General features: G+C 42.3%; 1 pseudogene; it reads left to right on the top strand.

Moving 5' to 3' along the window:
* The window catches only part of LOC112073160 (uncharacterized), a 57,162-nt pseudogene that overhangs the window by 16,889 nt on the left and 33,312 nt on the right, over positions 1-6,961 (top strand).

Raw genomic sequence — 6,961 nt, 5'->3', positions numbered from 1 at the left:
TAACTTCCTGACTGATTTCTTGAGATGTTTCACAAAATTTCCATTCTCATGATGCAATCTATTTTGTGAAGTGCACCAGTCCTCCTGCAGCAAACACCCCCACAGCATGATCGCCACTCCGTGTTTCATGGTTGGCATGGTGTTCTTTGGCTTGCAAGCCTCCACTTTTCCTCCAAACATAACGATGTCATTATGGCCAAACAGTTCTATTTTTGTTTCATCAGACCAGAAGACATTTCTCAAAAAGTACGCGTCTTGTCCCCATGTGCAAACTTCTGACCCACTGGAATTGTGATACAGTGAATTATAAGTGAAATAATCTGTCAGTAAACAATTGTTGAAAAATGTATTGTTCATGCACAAAGTAGATGTCCTAACAACTGCCAAAACTATAGTTTTTAACATGAAATTTGTGGAGTGGTTAAAAAACAAGTTTTAATGACTCCAACCTAGTTATGTAAACTCAGATTTCAACTGTACATTCTGTTACCATGGAAAAAACAAAATACAATCTACATCAAGAGAGATACATTCTGTTACCATGGAAATAAAAAAACTATGGCTACATCAAGAGAGATACATTCTTTACCATGGAAAAAAAAACTATGGCTACATCAAGAGAGATACATTCTGTACCATGAAATAAAAAACAATGGCTACATCAAGAGAGATACATTCTGTTACCATGGAAATAAAAAACTATGCTACATCAAGAGAGATACATTCTGTTACCATGAAATAAAAAAACAATGGCTACATCAAGAGAGAACATTCTTTACCATGGAAATAAAAAACAATGGCTACATCAAGAGAGATACATTCTGTTACCATGGAAATAAAAAACTATGCTACATCAAGAGAGATACATTCTGTTACCATGGAAATAAAAAACTATGGCTACATCAAGAGAATACATTCTGTACCATGGAAATAAAAACAATGCACATCAAGAAAATACATTCTGTTACCATGAAAAAAAAACTATGGCTATATCAAGAGAGATACATTCTTTTACCATGGAAATAAAAAACAATGGCTACATCAAGAAGATACATTCTGTTACCATGGAAATAAAAAACAATGGCTACATCAAGAGAATACATTCTGTTACCATGAAAAAAAAAACTATGCTACATCAAGAGAGATACATTCTGTTACCATGGAAATAAAAAAACAATGCTACATCAAGAAGATACATTCTTTACCATGGAAATAAAAAAACTATGCTACATAAGAGAGATAAAAGCTTGGTCGCAAATGGGTCTTCCAAATGGACAATGACCCCAAGCATACTTCCAAAGTTGTGGGAAAATGGCTTAAGGACAACAAAGTCAAGGTATTGGAGTGGCCATCACAAAGCCCTGACCTCAATCCTATAGAAAATTGTGTGCAGAACTGAAAAAGCGTGTGCGAGCAAGYAGGCCTAKGAASCTGACARAGTTACACCAGCTCTGTCAGGAGGAATGGGCCAAAATTCCCCCAACTTATTGTGGGAAGCTTGTGGAAGACTACCTGAAACGTTTGACCCAAGTTAAACAATGTAAAGGCAATGCTACCAAATACTAATTGAGTGTATGTAAACTTCTGACCCACTGGGAATGTGATGAAAGAAATAATAGCTGAATAAATCATTCTCTCTACTATTATTCTGACATTTCACATTCTTACAATAAAGTGGTGATCCTAAGTGACCWAAGACAGTGAATTTGTTACTAGGATTAAATGTCAGGAATTGTAAAAAAAAWWKTGAMTTCAAATGTARTTGGCTAAGGTGTATGTAKACTGCCGACTTCAACTGTACTTATATAACMMATGCATGTSTTTTACAAATTCAGAGATATAAACCTGTAAATGTAAACCAAGTATACCATGTGTTGCATGCAAYYGTCATTGAGAAAACGGGTAATAATKTCTTGCTACATATCCTGAATTGTCTGGATACGTAATACTTCAAAATGTACGCAAAAATAKAATTAKAATTAAATGTTCTCGTTATTTGAAAGGGGCTCATTAATGTTATTGTCCATCAAAGAGGCAAGATGGATGGCTGAGCAGATGATAAAAACATTTACTATACCCCCTCTTACCCAGGGTCTTTAACTATACCCCCTCTTACCCAGGGTCTTTAACTATACCCCCTCTAACCCAGGGTCTTTAACTATACCCCCTCTAACCCGGGTTTTACTATACCCCCTCTAAACCCAGGGTACTTATAGCTATACCTTAACCAGGTCTTTAACTATACCCTCTAACCCAGGGTCTTTACACTATACTCTAACCAGGGTATTTAACTATACCCCTCTAACCAGGGTCTTTAATAATACCCTCTAACCAGGGTCTTTAACTATACCCCCTCTAACCCAGGGTATTTAACTATACCCCTCTAACCCAGGGTCTTTTTAACTATACCCTCTTAACCAGGGTCTTTAATAATACCGCTCTAACGTTTAACCCGACCGGTATCTTTTAACTATACCCTCTAACCCAGGTCTTTTAATATACCCCTCTAACCCAGGGTCTTTAATATACCCCTTAACCCATGGGTCTTACTTACCTACTCTTTACACCCCCTCTAACCAGGTCTTGTAATACTACCCCCTCTAACCAGGGTATTATGGGGGAAGGAGAGGTTCAGAGTCTATAGCTGAGAAAAAGGTAGCAGGTTAGGCGAATGCTCAGTGAATGATTGGCTAGCAGAGCAGGATGCTTACACTGCATAAACCTGTACGAAAACAATTTCTCGAAATATACTATTTTTCTCTCATCCTTGTCCAGTTTCAGGCGGATCTGTGACATGCCAGGCCTTGCAGATAAAAATGATGGAAATCGTACATGCTAACGGTTATAGACATGTTCTTAAAATAGCATTTTGTAAGGGTCTTAAAAATAAGAGTGGCGCAGAGGTGACCTGCGCTTTGTCTCTATCTTGGAGGAAGAAGACACCAAGAAAGTGCGGACTGATGGCGATAAATACGTTTTTAATAATATGTTTCAGAAACTCATGAAGAAGCACAATATCTGACATTTTGATATGGCTCAGAGTTTAAGTTTCAGCGGTTGAATGTTTATACAGGAATTTGAAGGAGAGGATGTGGAATATTTAAGCTCACAACACCATAGATATGTGGATATAGTCAACATTTAGTAAAGGTTATACTACACCCAATAGATATGTGGATATGTTAACATTTAGTAAGAGGGTTATAAACAACACTCATAGATATGTGGATATAGTTGAACATTTAGTAAAGGGTTATAAATACACCCATAGATATGTGGATATAGTTCAACATTTAGTAAAGGGTTATAACTACACCCATAGATATGTGGATATAGTTAACATTTAGTAAAGGGTTATAACTACACCCATAGATATGTGGTATGTTCAACATTTAGTAAAGGGTTATAATATACACCATAGATATGTGGATATAGTTCAACATTTGTAAAGGGTTATAACAACACCCATAGATATGTGGATAGTTCAACATTTAGTAAAGGGTTATAACAACACCATAGATATGTGGAATATAATAAAAAAGAGACTCTGGGTACTAAGGTGTAGGCAGCTTATAAAGAGACCTCTGGGTATAAGGTGTAGGCAGCCTTATAAAGAGACCTCTGGGTATAAGGGCGTTAAAAGAGCCTTGTATAGGCGTAGGCCAGCCTTATAAAGAGACTCTGGGTATAAGGTGTAGGCCAGCCTTATAAAGAGACCTCTGGGTATAAGGCGTAGGCCAGCCCTTATAAAGAGAACTCTGGGTATAAGGTGTTAGGAGCCTTATAAAGAGACTCTGGGTATAAGGCGTAGGCCAGCCCTTATAAAGAGACTCTGGGTTATATAAGAGAGGTGTAGGCCAGCCTTTAATAAGAGACCTCTGGGTATAAGGCGTAGGCCAGCCCTTTAAAGAGACTCTGGTATAAGGCGTAGGCAGCCCTTATAAAGAGACTCTGGGTATAAGGCGTAGGCGCCTTTATAAGAGAGCCTCTGGGATAAGGAGGGTAGGCCAGCTTAATAAGAGACCTCTGGGTATAGAGGCGTAGGCCCGCCTTATAAAGAGACTCTGGGTATAAGGCGTAGGCAGCCTTTATAAAGAGACTTGGGTATAAGGGTAGGCCAGCTTTATAAGAGACCTCTGGGTATAGGTAGGCCCCCTTATAAAGCGCTCTGGTATAAGAGTAGGTCAGCCCTTAAAAAGAGCCTCCGGGTATAAGACGTAGGACAGCCTGATAAAGAGCCTCTGGTATAAGATGTAGGTAGCTTAAAGAGACTGGTTAAGACGTAGGTCCAGCCTTTAAAGAGAGCTCTGGGTATAAGGCGTAGGCGCCCTTATAAAGAGACTCTGGGTAAAGGCGTAGGCCAGCCCTTATAAAGAGCTCTGGGTATACAGGGTAGCAGCCTTATAAAAGAGGCTTTGGTATAAGGCGTAGGCAGCCTTATATAAGAGAACTCTAGTATAATGGCGTAGGTCAGCCTTATAAGAGACTCTGGGTATAAGGCGTAGGCCGCCCTTATAAAGAGACCTCTGGGTATAAGGCGTAGCCAGCCTTATAAAGAGACCTGGTATAAGGGTAGGCTCAGCCTTATAAAGAGACCTCTGGGTATAAGGCGTAGGTAGCCTTAAAAGAGACCTCTGGGTATAAGGTGTAGGTCAGCCTTAAAAAGAGACCTCTGGGTATAAGGCGTAGGCGCCCTTAAAAAGAGACTCTTGGGGTATAAGGCGTAGGCACGCCTTAATAAAGAGACTTCTGGGTATAAGGGTAGGCCAGCCCTTAAAAAGAGACTCTGGATAAGGCGTAGGCCAGCCTTAAAAAGAGACCTCTGGGTATAAGGCGTAGGCCGGCCTTATAAAGAGACCTCTGGTATAAGGCGTAGGCCAGCCTTATAAAGAGACCTCTGGGTATAAGGGTAGGCAGCCCTTATAAGAGACTCTGGGTATAAGGCGTAGGCAGCACTTAAAAGAGACTCTGGGTATAAGGTAGGCAGCCTTATAAAAGAGACCTCTGGGTATAGGCATAGGCCGCTTAAAAAGAGACCTCTGGGTATAAGGCACAGGCAGCCCTTATAAAGACCTCTGGGTATAAGGCATAGGCCAGCCTTATAAAGAGACCTCTGGTAATAGAGTAGGCAGCCTTATAAGAGCCTCTGGTATAAGGCGTAGGTCAGCCCTTAAAAGAGACCTCTGGTATAAGGCGTAAGCCAGCCTTATAAAGAGAGCTCTGGGTATAAGGCGTAGGCCAGCCCTTATAAAGAGACCTCTGGGTATAAGGCGTAGGTCCGCCCTTAAAAAGAGACTCTGGGTATAAGGCTAGGCAGCCTTTATAAGAGACTCTGGTATAAGGCGTAGGCCGCTTAAAAGAGCTCTGGGTATAAGGGTAGTCGCCTTATAAGAGACTCTGGGTATAAGGCGAAGGCGGCCCTTATAAAGAGACTCTGGGTATAAGGCATGGCGCCCTTATAAAGAGACCTCTGGGTATAAGGGAAGGCGCGCTTAAAAAGAGACCGCGGGTATAAGGCATAGGCCGCCTTAAAAAGAGACTCTGTATAGGGTAGCGCCTTAAAAAGAGACCGGGTATAAGGCGTAGGCCGCCTTAAAAAGAGACGGGGTATAAGGCGTGGACCCGCCTTATAAAGAGACTCTGGGTATAAGGCGTAGGCCGCTTAATAAGAGACCTCTGGGTATAAGGATAGGCCGCTTAATAAGAGACTCTGGATTAAGGCGTAGGCAGCCTTATAAAAGAGACCTCCGGGTATAAGGCGTAGGCCGCCTTTATAAAGAGACCTCTGGGTATAGCGGTAGGCGGCCCTCATAAAGAGACCTTCTGGTATAAGGATAGGCAGCCTTATAAAGAGACCTCTGGGTATAAGGCGAAGGCCGCTTAAAAGAGACGCGGGTATAAGGCTAGGCGCCTTAAAAGAGACCTCCTGGTATAATGGCGTTAGCCACCGCTTAAAAGAGACCGCCTGGGTATAAGGCGTAGGCCGCCTTAAAAGAGACCGGGTATAAGGGTGCCCGCTTATAAGAGACCTCTGGGTTAAGGGTAAGCCAGCCTTATAAAGAGACCTCTGGGTATAAGGCGTAGCCAGCCTTATAAAGAACCTCTGGGTATAAGGCGTAGGTCAGCCTTATAAAGAGACCTTCTGGGTTATGGTGGTGCCTTTAAGAGACCTCTGGGTAATAATGGTGGCACTGGCGGCCTTATAAAGAGACCTCGTGGGCTATAAGTCGTAGGCCAGCCCTTATAAAGAGACCTCTGAGTATAAGGCGTAGGCCGCCTTATATAAAGAAGCTTGGGTATAAGGACATAGGCCGCTTATAAAGAGACCTCTGGATATAAGGCGTAGGCCGCCTTAAAAGAGACCTCGGGTATAAGCGTAGGCGGCTTTATAAGAGACTCTGGGTATAGGGTAGGCCGGCCTTATAAAGAGACTCTGGTATAAGGCATAGGCCAGCCCTTATAAAGAGACCTCTGGGTATAAGGCGAGGCCCGCGCTTAAAAAGAGACCGCGGGTATATAGGCATAGGCCGCTTAAAAGAGACCTCCTGGTATAAGGCGTAGACCCTTAAAAAGAGACGCCGGTATAAGGCGTAGGCCGCCCTTAAAAGAGACCGCGGGTATAAGGCGTGGACCGCTTATAAAGAGCTCTGGTATAAGGCGTAGCAACCTTATAAAGAGAGCTTGGGTATAAGGCGTAGGCCAGCTTATAAAGAGACCTCTGGGTATAAGGCGTAGGTCAGCACTTATAAAGAGACTTCTGGGTATAGGGTGTAGGCCGCCCTTTTAAAGAGACCTCTGGGTATAAGGATAGGCCGCCTTATAAAGAGCCTCTGGGTATAAGTCGTAGGCCACCTTATAAGAGACCTCTGAGTATAAGGCGTAGGCCGCTTATAAGAGACCTCTGGGTATAAGGCATAGCCAGCCTTTATAAAGAGACTCTGGTATAAGGCGTAGGTAAGCA

The sequence above is a fragment of the Salvelinus sp. IW2-2015 genome, unplaced genomic scaffold, assembly GCF_002910315.2.
Source record: "Salvelinus sp. IW2-2015 unplaced genomic scaffold, ASM291031v2 Un_scaffold2171, whole genome shotgun sequence".
NCBI lineage: Eukaryota > Metazoa > Chordata > Actinopteri > Salmoniformes > Salmonidae > Salvelinus > Salvelinus sp. IW2-2015.
Note: the sequence above shows the minus strand (reverse complement) of the source record. Positions and strands in the feature narration are given on the sequence as shown.